This window comes from Silurus aristotelis, assembly GCF_946808225.1.
Source record: "Silurus aristotelis genome assembly, chromosome: 18".
In the NCBI taxonomy this organism is placed as follows: domain Eukaryota; kingdom Metazoa; phylum Chordata; class Actinopteri; order Siluriformes; family Siluridae; genus Silurus; species Silurus aristotelis.
The window spans coordinates 10,903,231-10,917,813 of NC_139591.1; the positions used below are offsets into that span (position 1 = coordinate 10,903,231).

At 39.3% G+C, this 14,583-nt stretch overlaps 2 long non-coding RNA genes across 2 annotated transcripts in view; both read left to right on the forward strand.

Annotated features, from left to right (window-relative positions):
• Positions 1-11,125, forward strand: part of LOC310741434 — a 33,078-nt gene extending 21,953 nt beyond the window's left edge. Inside the window, exon 3 of the long non-coding RNA XR_014537954.1 lies at positions 10,961-11,125. This is a non-coding gene — a long non-coding RNA (uncharacterized lncRNA). The remainder of the gene's footprint in view (positions 1-10,960) is intronic.
• Positions 5,824-6,760, forward strand: LOC310741416. Its single transcript, XR_014537932.1, has 3 exons — positions 5,824-6,178; positions 6,395-6,555; positions 6,714-6,760. It is a non-coding gene; the product is annotated as an uncharacterized lncRNA (long non-coding RNA).
• Positions 11,126-14,583: the final 3,458 nt, after the last annotated feature.

Sequence of the window (14,583 nt, forward strand, 5' to 3'; positions counted from 1 at the left end):
GAGAAGCCGAAAGAAAGAAAGAAAGCATAAGAGAAAGATATGATCCGTGTCTTCAGAATGGCTTTCACAAAAGGAACAGGGGACAATTTCTATATTAAAATTCTGATTTAGGAATTTGTAAGAAAGATAAATCTCATTTAAAATTTTAAAGTGTATTTCTTTAGCTTTAGGAGGAACAGGAAATTTCAAATAAGCTGTTCTAAGATGAATCACAGTATTCTTCTCAAACATATGATCTAATTTTTTTTTTTTTTTTTTTTACTTGACAGGGATAACAGGTTTTTAAAATTACCTGTCTTATATATTTGTTAGTACAACTATCACTTTTAAATTGCATAGCTCCAATATATAAGGCTGGAAGAACTGGTTTAACTTCAGTATAAGAAAGATAGCATCTCATCAGCATTTTTATGCCAGAAGGTATTGCATTAACAACAGTGAAAAACTCTTTCGGGTGACAGGCAAAGCCATGTTTCAAAGTAAAAGCATTATAGTCTAAAATGTAACCCTGTTCATCCATTAGATCTCTTATTGACCATATACTTCTGTTTAACCAATTCCTATAGCATAAAGATCTGTTCCTGTGCAATATATATTTGTTGTTCCAAATTGAAGCATTATGAGGTGTAAAATTGTGTGTATGTGCCAATTTCCACTGGCAGTTTCACTGGGAGTTTAGATAAATCAAAATCACATTTGAGAAAAAATTTAATTCCACCAAGTTCTTGAAACAAAGCTGATGGAACTGTATACCAAATCTTCTTTACATAGAAACATTTTTAACCATTTTAGTTTTAACAAAATATTCATGTTTTCAAATTTAATTACATTCAAACCACCTTGTTCATAGGATTTTGTAGTGTCTGCTTTTTTTATATAATAGGTTTTGTGCTTCCAGATAAAATTATACATTTTTTGGGAACATATTTTAATGAAATTTGAGGGAGGAGCCAAGGAAAGAGCGGGATAAATCTCTAAAAGTCTCGATAAATATTCAACCTTCGTTTGCAAGATTTGGCCAAAAATGGAAATGTCTCTTTGTAACCAGCAATTTAATATTCGGTTTGCTTTTTGCAAGTTATTATCAAAATTTTCCTTCGTACTTATTTTCTGATCTTTGGTAACTATAATGCCTAGATATTTCACTTTATCTTTTACCGGAATATTATGCAAACAAGCACTATCACTTTGATGTAGGGCAAGAAGTTCACATTTGCTTAGATTCAGCTGGAGTCCTGATGCCTTAGAAAAAACATTAACTAATGAGATAGCCAGAGGAATTTGGTCTTTGTTTTTTAATTTTTGTACCGTTTGATCATGAATAACTAAAGTAGACAACATATCCGCAGCCAAAATGAATAAAAGAGGGGATAGAGGGCATCCCTGCCTTATTCCACGATTAACAGGAAATCTTTGTGATGTACCATAAGGAAGAGAAATAGAACTGTTCATACCTTTTATAGATCATTTTTATAATATTGACAAAGTGCTCACCAAAACCAAAGCTTTCTAAAGCTTTAAATAAAAACCTATGTTCAAAGGCTTTCTTAAAGTCTAAGAAAAGAATATATCCATCATCCTCTATCAAGTGATTGTATTCTACCATATCCATTACTAGCCTTACATTATTGTGAATGGAGCTTTCTTTAAGAAATCCAAATTGAACCTCATTAACTACTCGATTAAGTCCTTTTTTTAATCGATTGACAAAGACGTGTGTGAAAATTTTATAGTCACTGTTAAGTAAAGTGATTGGGCGGAGATTATCTAAAAATCTATGATATTTATCTGGTTTGGGGATTAATGTAATCAAGCCTTGACTCATTGTGGGGCCCAATGAACCATCTTCAAAAGATTCAATAAGGGCATTAAACAGTAACATTTTCAAATCATTCCAAAAAAATTTATAAACATTTTCTGTAAGGCCGTCAGGACCAGGCGATTTTAATGATTTGAGTTTCTGTACAGCTAAATCGAGTTCTTTCATACATAATAGTGCATCACAAAGATCTCTTAATTCATTGTCAATCTTAGGAATAAAATTTATAATTTTTTCAAAAAAGTCATCACACTCCTTTGGAGAAAAATTAGACAAATACAAGTCACTGTAGAAATTATCTTACCATACCATCTTCTCCCGCTTATCTGAGACCGGGTCGCGGGGGCAGCAGTCTAAGCAGAGATGCCCAGACTTCCCTCTCCCTAGACACTTCTTCCAGCTCTTCCAGGGGGAACCCGAGGCGTTCCCAGGCCAGCCGGGAGACATAGTCTTTCCAGCGTGTCCTAGGTCTTCCCCGGGGTCTCCTCCCAGTGGGACGCCGAGCCACCTCAGCTGACCCCTCTCGATGTGGAGGAGCAGCGGCTCTACTCTGAGCTCCTCCCGAGTGACCGAGCTTCTCACCCTATCTCTAAGGGATCGCCCAGCCACCCTGCAGAGAAAGCACATTTCGGCCGCCTGTATCCGGGATCTTGTCCTTTCGGTCATGACCCAGAGCTCATGACCATAGGTGAGAGTAGGAACGTAGATTGACCGGTAAATCGAGAGTTTCGCCTTGCGGCTCAGCTCTTTCTTCACCACGACAGACCGGTACATCGACCGCATTACTGCAGAAGCTGCACCGATCCGTCTGTCAATCTCCCGTTCCACCCTTCCCTCACTCGTGAACAAAACCCCAAGATACTTAAACTTCACTTGCGGCAGGAACTCTCCACCAACATGAAGTGGGCAAGCCACCCTTTTCCGACTGAGGACCATGGCCTCGGATTTGGAGGTGCTGATTCTCATCCCAGCCGTTTCACACTCGGCTGCAAACCATCCCAGTGCGTGCTGAAGGTCCTGGTCTGATGAAGCTAACACAACAACATCATCTGCAAAGAGCAGAGACGAAATCGTGTTGTCACCAAACTGGACACCCTCCGGCCCCTGGCTGCACCTAGAAATTCTGTCCATAAAAATTATGAACAGAACCGGTGACAAAGGGCAGCCCTGCCGGAGTCCAACATGCACCGGGAACAAGTCTGACTTACTGCCGGCAATGCGAACCAAGCTCCTGCTTCGGTCGTACAGGGACCGGACAGCACTTAGTAAAGGGCCCCGGACCCCATACTCCCGGAGCACCCTCCACAGGCCGCCGCGAGGGACACAGTCCAATGCCTTTTCCAAATCCACAAAACACATGTGGACTGGTTGGGCAAACTCCCATGAACCCTACAGCACCCTGTAGAGGGTATAGAGCTGGTCCAGTGTTCCACGGCCTAGACGAAAACCACACTGTTCCTCCTGAATCCAAGGTTCTACTATCGGCCGTATTCTCCTCTCCAGTACCCTGGCATAGACTTTCCCAGGTAGGCTGAGAAGTGTGATCCCCCTATAGTTGGAACACACCCTCCGGTCCCCCTTCTTAAAAAGAGGGACCACCACCCCGGTCTGCCATTCCAGAGGCACTGTCCCCGACCTCCACACAATGCTGCAGAGGCGTGTCAGCCAAGACAGCCCCACAACATCCAGAGACTTGAGGTACTCAGGGCGGATCTCATCCACCCCCGGTGCCTTGCCACCGAGGAGTTTCTTTACTACCTCGGTGACTTCAGCTTGGGTGATGGACGAGTCCACCTCTGAGCCCTCAGCCTCTGCTTCCTCAATGGAAGAGGTGACGGTGGGTATGAGGAGATCCTTGAAGTATTCCTTCCACCGTCCAACGACATCCCCAGTTGAGGTCAACAGCTCCCCACCTCCACTGTAAATAGCATTGGTAGGGCACTGCTTCCCTCTCCTGAGGCGCCGGAGGGTTTACCAGAACCTCTTCGAGGCCAGCCGATAGTCCTTCTCCATGGCCTCACCGAACTCCTCCCAGGCCCGAGTTTTTGCCTCCACAACCACCCGGGCTGCAGTTCGCTTGGCCTGCCGGTACCCGTCAGCTGCCTCAGGAGTCCCACAAGCCAACCAGGCCCGATAGGACTCCTTCTTCAGCTTGACGGCATCCCTTACTTCCGGTTGCCACCACCGGGTTCGGTGATTGCCGCCTCGACAGGCACTGGAGACCTTACGGCCACAGCTCCGAGCGGCCGCTTCAACAATGGAGGTGGAGAACATGGTCCACTCGGACTCAATATCTCCGGCCTTCCTCGAGATCCGGTCAAAGCTCCGCCGGAGGTGGGAGTTGAAGATCTCTCTGACAGGTGACTCGGCCAAACGTTCCCAGCAGACCCTCACAGTACGCTTGGGTCTGCCGAGTCTGTCCAGCTTCCTCCCCCCGCCATCGGATCCAACTCACCACCAGGTGGTGATCAATTGACAGCTCCGCCCCTCTCTTTACCCAAGTGTCCAAGACATACAGCCGCAGGTCAGATAAAACGACCACAAAGTCGATCATCAACTTTATAAACTGATGCATTTTAAAATCCCCATTAATCTGTAGATTTTTTTATTCATTCTTCTACAGTGCGGTACTCGCTTGGTGTTGGAGTATTTTCTAGTACATCAAGGTAAGTTGTTACGTTTTAAAATCCCAATTTACTCTGAGATTTGAGTAATTATTTTACTGCACAGTAAACGATTGGTTTATTGTTCATGTGCAGTTAGTTTCTGGCTCTCATGTGCATTATTTGTGGCTGTGCTAGAAGTACTACATTTCCCATTTACAGTGCACAATGGACAACATGTGGTCATACAGTGAGCAAAGTAACATGCCAAAAAGGGCTGCTAGAAGAGTAAATAAGATGTTTGAGTCTTTGGAAAAAGAAATAAGTTGTCAGCCTGAAAAGAGGCCAACTTTAGATGCCCTTGATATGAGTTTTGAGACTGATGGTAATGAAAGTGAGGATGAGGTTGCTAGTCAAGATTCTAGCGATGACGATTGTGAAGGTTTTTCATGTAATGATTTGTCAAGCTCTTTGTCAGGCTGGGCAGTTAAGTTTGGTGTTTCTTTCGTTGCTCTTACAGCACTTCTGTCTATACTCAGAGTACATCATCCATTCCTTCCAAAAGATGGTCGTTCATTGCTCAAAACAACACATGCATATGTGCTGAATACATTAGCAGGTGGCTCTTTCTACTATTTTGGAATTTTAAACTCCCTTGCCAAAGCTTTTGAAAACTTGTCTTTTAAAGTTCCAGACAGGCATGTATTCAGGTTACAGCTAAATATAGATGGTCTACCTTTGTTTAAAAGTTAATCTCTTAAGTTCTGGCCAGTGCTGGGTATTTTGCAGGAATGTGTTGTTAAAAAGCCATTTGTTATTGCTTTATTTTGTGGTGTGAAAAAACCAACACCCCTGTCAGAATACCTAGATGCACTTGTGAAGGAGTTAAATAACCTGAAAGATGGTTTTGTCATACATGGTAAGACTTTTAGCTTGAAGATAACATCAGTTATCTGTTATGCCCCAGCTAGAGCTTTTGTCAAATGCATTAAAAATCATACTGGCTATTCTGGATGTGACTAGTGTGTTCAGTCAGGTGTTTACTCTAACCACCGCATGACATTCCCTGAGATTAATGCATCTCTAAGGACTGAGGAGTCTTTTAGGCAAGCTGTAGATGAAGATCACCACTTGGGACATTCACCTCTGGTCGAATCGAATATAGGAATGTTTTCCACATGCTTATATGCATTTGGTATGTCTTGGTGTGGTACGAAGACTTTTGAATTTGTGGATGAGTAGTATTGGACCTTTACAATGTCGTCTTTCTGGGCATCAGGTTAAAGCTATATCTGAGAGATTATGTAATCTAAAAGTTTTTGTCCCAGTTGAATTTGCTAGAAAGCCTAGAAGCCTGGAAGAAAGATTGAATTGGAAAGCAACAGAATTTAGACAATTTCTTCTATAAATGTCCTAATATAACTAGGGCCTAGTCTTGGATTAATCTAAACCCTGTCTGGGAAACCGTGTCTTAATGTTTGTTTAAGGCTTATTTCATAGCAGGGATGGAGTGATAACCTTACAATTTCTGTTTAATGTTTCAGCACTTCTTCATGATGTGTTAACCAAGCTTGAAGTCGTTATGGAGCAGCAAAGAAACATTGTAAGGATGATTTAAGACCTGAAATCCAACAATGTAAGGGAGATCACAGAGGAAAACGAACTAAGTCCCACTCTTTTTCCAGTGGAAGATTTAAGGTCCCTAACTTCCCTTGAAAGTAATCTTCGATCCAGTCCTGAAACAAGACGGAAAGTGGTACGTAACCGTAAAAGTTATATAATACTGTTGTCTGCTGTTATCACTTACAAACCTGGTTCTAATTCCTGTTGTAGTGTGTGATCAATGCCATACAATCTAACAGAAAAAATACTTTGAATTTATCAGTTCTTTTATCAATTTTTATAAAATTTATAAAAACACTAAAAACACTAAAAAATTTATCAAACACTAAAGCATGTTTTAACATTTCAGGTAATTAAACTTGGATTGCTTGGTGGGGTGGATGCTAAGGACAAAATTTGGCGTATAATGAAACAGACAATAAAAAAATGACTTTGCAAAAACGATGAACTGGAAAGGCGCAAATGGAAAAACACCATTCCAAGGTCTTGAACTGAAAAACGTTGTGATTGGTAAGTGGTTTTATGATATGTCGTCTTGCAGCTTTTGTTTTCATGACTTTCATATGGAGGAATGTTAAGAATCTTTGTGTCATGTAATCTAAATACATAAAACATAGGGGCAGAAAGCAATAATTTAAATGTATTTAACCTGTATGCTTCTATTTTAGAGGCTGTGAGACGAAACCCTGCATGCTCTCAGACAACAGAGCTAGAATAAAAAAAAAGAAAACCATTGCAAAGATTTTAATCAAACCATTGCCTTACCCCTTTTCTGTTTACAACCAGCTTTTGTTTGCCTAATTGTTACTATCCTTTTATGTTGTTGCTTTTATTCACTTACTTGATTTGCACATGTATATTTCATTTGTATTTAATTTGTCTCTTAAAACCAGCATAACTTCATTTATGCACAACATTTTACTTGTTTTAAATTGCACTATTGGTTGGTTTAAATTTGGTCTTAAAATTATTTTTATTGTGACTTTGTTTCTTTAATGTTTATTCATTTACTTTATGTAGATTTCATTCATTTAATTTGTCTCTTACAACCAGCATAACTTCATTTATGCACAACATTTACATTTTGTTTTAAATTGCACTATTGGTTGGTTGGTTTAAATTTTGTCTTATTTTTATTGTGACTTTGTTGCTTTACGTTTATTCATTTACTTTATTTGCACATATGTAGATTTACTTTATTTAATTTGTCTTCAACAAATGAATGCGGGTTGTAGGTTTATTTTACTTCATTTATGCACAACTTTTACATTAGTTTTAAATTGCACTACTGGTTTGTTTGTTTGTTTGTTTGTTTGTGTGACTATTTGGCTTTGCTTAATTTCCATTTTATTTGTGGCTGATGTTTTAAGTCTTATTTATATTTACTTTACACTTTGTACATTTATTTATTTTTTAACCAGCATTCATTTGGGTTATTTTACACCATTTATACACAAGTTAATTTTGTTTCAAATTTGCACTATTGTTTTCTTTAGTTTTAATTTTGTTTTCACTCTTCTTTTGTCATTTTTCATATTTGCCTTTCACGGTATTACAATGTTTTTGGTCTTTCATAACTAGCTCTTGTTTGGTTTCTTTTAATACTTTTAACACTTTTACATTTGTTTTTAATTGCACTATTGGTTTAATTTTGTTTATAATGTAGTTTTTCTTTGCTGTGTGTTATTCTTGTATTTTGATTTGATTGCTTTTGGTATAATTTTTTATTACCATGTTTTTTTTAAAACAACAATTACAATAAACACGTTAATTTGCATTTGTGTGGTTGTGCTTTTTGAATATACACATTTTACATAGTTAAATCATTTTGGTACAGTTATGGCTTTTTTTGGTGGGCTTCTGGATAAGTTGTGGGTGGGTTCTGGGGTAAATATGGTCAATTTGGGCCTTTTATGGTAGACATCTGGGGCTTCTGGATAAATTGTGGGTGGGTTCTGGGGTAAATCTGGTCAATTTGGAAATTCTGGCTTTGTGGCGGGACAGCTGTGGCTGATTTCTTGAGGTGTGAATGGGTTGTGGCTGAGTTATGGTCTGCTTTTGGCTAAAGTCTGGATTACTTCAGGCATGCAGCTTTAGAGCCAATTAAGGACCGTAAGCCGTGGTGGTATGTGAGCCAAAAGAACAGCCTGAACTCAGCCCTTTCTGGCCCAGAAAAAATTTGCTATCTGGGATGTTTCTGGTCAGGAAAAATATTTACTCGAACTATGATGCTTAAATGTCCATGTTTCTGCTCCTTCTGGAATTGCTTCTATCATTGTACTTCCAAACCTTTACCATACTGTGTCTTTACTGAAGCCTTTTGTTCTTCCTCCTAAAAAAATACAGATTATTAAAAAGTTTGAATAGACCATAATGAAAATGAAATACCAAAAAAAGAGGAGCTTTTTTCAGCCTCTGTTTGATTCTGAAAAAGCAAAAAAGCTTTGAAAAATGAATTAAAACCACTAATTAAAAACCATTAATTATAATTAAAACCACATTTCACATGTTATCAAAAACTCTGAGCTTCAGAGTCCCTGAAACAATGACTGACTTTTTCAGGAGTAGTGGCATGTTAGTTTATTGTATTTACAACACGTAACAGTTAAATTAGATTAAAACTGCGTTAACGTCCTACTGAAACAAGGGCACTCGTTTAAGTGCATGCTGGTTTAAATTTTTTTTTTTGCTGTCGTCCGTTTATTCATACATGTACGGGTGTATTTTTTTATTTCACCCCCGTTTGCATCACAAGAAAACCGAAAAGCAATGCGATTATTTCAAAAGCACGTGAATGCATTAATTGATCATTAAGTCCACATGTGACCGTGGCGAAATTTAAGAAGAATATAATATTTGTTTATTGATACATATGTATGTTCTCACTTACCAACTCTGCTGACTTTCCCAGGTTCAGTGCGAGTGGCTGTTTCCGAGCAACACGGCGTCAACCCACTTTTTCAACAGACAGTTCCTGGAGTATTTTCATTCACTTTTCCTCGTTGGAGATTTGTTGCTTAAAGCGTTATAAGCCTTGAATCATAACAATCAGCTACAACTTGAATTACAACATGTAAAAGATTCGATCTAAAATAAAAAATATTTGAACATTTTTAATAAAGGCAATACGAGACTATGTGTGTCACGGCTAACTGGGTAAATAAAACTACAATCCCATGAAGCATTGCAAAAATTTTTTGGGCCAACTTTGCTCTGATAGGCCAATTTTGCATTTCCAGGTTTTTAAAATCATGATTGGTGCACGCTGGGTAAAAGTTATTCTGGTAAAAAAAAATAATAAATCTACCTATTTTTTGTTTTATTAAAGTCTACACCGACCCCAACCCTACACAGTATCTAATTTTTTGCTGAAAACAAGAACATACAAATCAGTACAAAATACAAAATATCAACAGTAGTGATACTTGAAAGACAACAACAAACATACAACAGTAAAAAAAATTAAAAATACAAAATAAATAAATAAATAAAAAAGGGCCATTGTTTTACATAAAATTTCTTACACAAAAACTTTTAGTACAGTAGAAATTTTAACAGTCTTCATAGCTTTATCAGTAGATATTGAAATCAAATTAATATGTTCTATCTCTTAAAAAGACCACAAATACAGGTAAACTTTGCTTAAGAAAATAATTACATTTATAATAAAACAAATTTTCTTTTGTGGGGTCTGAGTCAAAATACCCAAATATAACATTTCTCATTTGTAATAAAAATTCTGGCAAAATCTTCAATTTAACAAAAACACCAATATCATACCAAAATTCCTGAGTGTAATGACATTACATGACCAAAATAAGTGTTCCACTATTTCACCTTTACTACAGTGTGACAAAAATTACGGTATACTGATGTGCGCATGCCCAGTAGTTTTAGATTTAGCTAAGGATTAAATATAATGAAAATGTTTAGACTGTCTTAATTGGTGGTTTATTGGTCTACAAGTTTAAATTAATCAAAAACCATATCAACTGAAATCAAACAATTACAGTTATTGTTGCCTGGATTAACTTGAAGGCATTAGACACAGAAAGATGGAAATATCTTTGTGAATTAAAACATTGGGATTTTACTCAAAGGTATTTGAAATGGATTTTAAATATGGGTTAAGATCAGCCATACGTATGTGGCCCACATATGTATACTTGACATTTGGGCCGAATACTTCTGGTAGCCCAGTTTGTGCTGAATACAGTGAAATAAGTCTTTTGTCAATAATATATTTAAAAGCAACTAAAAAGAACCAAATGTTAGAGCATGTCAAAATCTCTCAAGGGGCCAAAAGGGCTCTCAGAATCCAGAGGGTTAATATCAAACCTCATTGGTTCTTTTGATCAAATGTCACAAGAACAACTGAGGTTTAATGTATTATGTCATGGTAACACAAAGTTATCCTAAAATGTTTTTTTAAAAATGGCAACATGAGTGATCCACTACTTTTACAGAATTCTTTGCTTTTTTGAGCTGAACAGCCTAATAATTATAATTAATAATTACACTATTAATTGTAATTTTATGGAATGAAAATTTTTGCCCTTGTTTGGAGTGGCATGTTGGTGAGTAACATGTTGGAGACCAGTTTGGAGTTAAACTCTACAATACATTTTTTCTCTCCAGGAGCAGGATTAGACACCCCTGAATTAAGTGGCATGAGTGTGTTACATCCACTATTAAATCATATTTTGGTAAACAAAAAGTTAACAAACAACTGTTGTTGCACACATCATTGTCGATTTATTTACAATAAAAGTATACAAGTGTAAATGTGCAAATTTGAAAACATTTTTTTCATTTTTTCAAAAGCATCGAAGAACGAGGGAGGGGAAGAAATAATAAAGAAAAACAAATGATTGAAAGAATAAGGATGGTACTTTAACCATTATATATTTTACAGACAACAAACCAAAAGATGAGGACGGCAGCATTGCTGGGTCTGCCATGGTACATGCGAGAGACTCCTTAAAAATTCATGAAGATATGCGAGGTAAGCTAAAACATGTAAGGCAAAACCAGGGAAAATTTAACATTAGATCCCTCAATTTGCAGGGGACTGGGACTATATTTGTTTAATTGCTTTTAAGTAATATTACCTTGTTTTGTTTACATTCTATAAAGCCCAGTGTTTCCCAGCATTCTACAATGACAAAGCTCCTCCAGAAACTCCATGCCTCGACGAAGCTAGAAGCTAACCCGGTGTTATGTTGTACATTGTTGATAGTTTTCATACTTAAGCTGTGAAAGGAAAATTTTTAAGAGCTCAACACAACAGCTTTAATGATGCAGAAGCCACTAAAAAGTTACTCTTAACAGTAACGCATTACTTTTTTGTGTAAGTAATCAACAAATTAATTGAGTTACTTTCTGAATGAAGTAACTGTAACTAGTTACTATTTCTTAGTAACTAGCACAACACTGGTCTCTGGTGTGGCATGATACTGGAAGAATGTGGGCAGAGTGGAGGATGGAGGGGCATGATTAAAATCTCCAGAGATGATGAGAATGGCATTTGGACTCTGTGTTAACAGTCTGTTAACAAGAGAATGCAGGACATTGCATGCCGTTTCACCGTCAGCAGAGGGGGGAATATACGCAGATATCGCGATAACATGCGAGAATTCCCTGGGCAGATAGTATGGCCTCATGCTAGCGGCTAACAGCTCAATATCCTTACAGCCGATCTGATGATGTGACCAGGTTTACACCATCTATTATTCACAAACAATGCCAGTCCTCCTCCCTTTCTCTTACCGCTCTCCATTGTTCTGTCCACGCACAGGAGTTCAAATCCATCCAGAGCCACAGTCGTATCCGGTGTTAGCTTGGTTAGCCATGACTAAGTGAACAGCATAATACTTCATTCCCGGAATTCCCTCTGATGTCGGGTAAGAGCCACTAGCTCGTCCATCTTGTTGGCTAAAGATCTTACATTTCCCTTGACGATGGACGGGTGAGTTGGTCTGTAACCTCTCCTTTTAGTCCGACACATAGCTCCAGCACGGTTCCCTCGTCGTCTCCTTCTTAGCTCACGGGGAATATTGGGTTTTTCCTGTAGTAGCATCAGCTGATCCCTGGTGTAAACAATAGGACCGCGGCTGTGAATAGAGTTTTCAGACGCGACTGTGAACAAAGTCCAAAATAGCAGAAAAAGTATAGCAAATTTAGTGACTTTGTTAATGTCCATTGTGCAGTTTCCAATTTCACACGCATACACGCAAAAAGAAAAAAAAACCACAAAGTGCCAAAACACTAGAAAATAAATAAAGACATGCAAACTTAAAGGGAGCTGTTGCAACAGGCTGCCACTTGGGCGGCGCCTACACACGCTTATGGTGTGGTCAAACAAAACATTTTTAATAAAATATAAACCCCTGTTAAGTCTCAAAGAATGTTTTGTAGAAATCTGACAAAAATAAATTCAAACTATAATAAGTGAAGCTGGTAATTCTGTTTTTGGAGTTGTTTATTCATCCTGTTCTGATTCAGTAAGGTTGTAACTGTATGTAGTTTTGTTTCTTGTTCTTTCCTTCAGTGATTCTGCTTGTACAAGTGTTCATCAGTGTCTGAATTCACTTTTCTTTTTTTTTTTTACTCTGTCAAGTGGACTATACTAGTAAACTAATGTAGGGAATAGTTTTACAAAGCAATAATGCAACATGTATTAAGTTTACTTGTGAATATATTTACAGTATTTAACTGTCAAATTAACAGTAATTTCATGTTTTATAATTTACAGGATTTTACCGTTGTTATTTCAAATTCTTTTACTGTTGCTGATGACATTGTTGTGCACCTTGGCCAGATGAGGATGCCACTGTTCCTGTATGCCAGGGGTGTCCAATCTTTTTCCACAAAGGGCAGGTTCTCAAGTTAGCTTTAAAAAGGTAAAATTTGGTTTTGGACTTGCTTGGTTAGAATGAAAACCTGCACCCACAACAGCTCTTTGTCGAAATTATTGGACACCCCTGCTGTACCTATGTTAAGGGCAATGACATGCCTATGTATCCTTTTGTGGACACTGCTGTGTCCCTCTGGTCGAATGTGGTTGCCACCAGCCCCCTGTCTGATGCGTCCATCTGTAAAACATAAGGGATAGAAAAAAGAGAATTATCACTATAAATATTTGTCATCAAATTAGGCATCAGCATACTGCACCCTGGTACCATCTCTTGCCCAGGTATGTGACCTATATGAGAGACAACATCAAACAATGCTACCATTTTGCCTTCTTTCACTGCTCCATGGGACAGACACACACATCTATAAAAAATATATAAAAATGTGGCCCTTTAACTAACATAGATCTCTCCACCCTGGACATGTGTATAACTATTTTTATAATCAATGTTGTTTTTTGTTTAAAAAAATAAATCTGCTTTTTGTTAAGTGGTATTTATTTATGATCTGTGAGAGGAGTCTTCCATTCTCTATGTTTAAGGTATATATGACAGGCAGCACTGCAGTGTGTGTGTGTGTGTGTGTGTGTGTGTGTGTGTGTGTGTGTGTGTGTGTGTGTGAGTGTGAGTGTGAGAGAGAGAGAGAGAGAGAGAGAGAGAGAGAGAGAGAGAGAGAGAGAGAGAGAGAGAGAGACTATGAATGACTATTCATCGTGACTGTAAGTGGAGGAAATGAAGAACGTCTCTAGGTTACGAACATAACCCTAGTTCCCAACGAGACGCTGCATCAAAACGCTTTGGTAATGCCCCTGCATTGTCCACGCTCTGAACCACGTGTGAAATCTAGCCAAAGGGCAAGACGTGACGTCATAGACAGGCGACGTCGCATAAACCAGGAAGCTACAAGATGGCTGTGCGGTGGTAGCAACATTAACTTCTGCAAAGAGAGAAGGGAAGCGCCGCAGGAATGCAGGGAGTGTGGCACGGGGACGCAGCGTCTCATTCCCCCAGGGAACTAGGGTTACGTTCGTAACCTAGAGACATTCCCCTTCGGGAACTCGAGCTGCGTCAAAACGATTTGGGAACGAGTGTCCTATCAAGCCACACTGGCCAGACCCTGCCCAGTGTGTGAGGGCTTTGGCACCTGCACGTAGGACAGAGGAGCCCAGAGTGGCTCTGGGTCAAGGCCATAGCCCAACAAGGTCAGCAAGGGGGGACCAGCTCACAGCGTCGCAATGTCCTGGAGTGATACAGCAGCTGTGAGCTGTCCACACTCCGGTGGAGCCCTGGTGGAGCGAGACCAGGACTCTTAGCTGAAAGGATGGCATCCACTACCCACCTGTTTAATGTCTGCCCATCGGCTAGGAGTGTGTGTGTGTGTGTGTGTGTGTCGCAGCGGGGTCAGTGCTGCGTTCACGCACTTTGTGAGAGTGCAGGGTGAGAGTGCTAGGCCGAACGAAGGGTGGGACACATCCTGTTGAACTGGGGAGGAGAAGACGCGAACTGAATCGCGCAGCCCTTTTCCACAGTACGCAGGACCCCCGAGAGAGTCCTGGCAGCTTTCCAGACTGACAGAAAGTTTCACAGGGGAACCAACCCCTCGGGGCTGGCCCCTGACCCACTC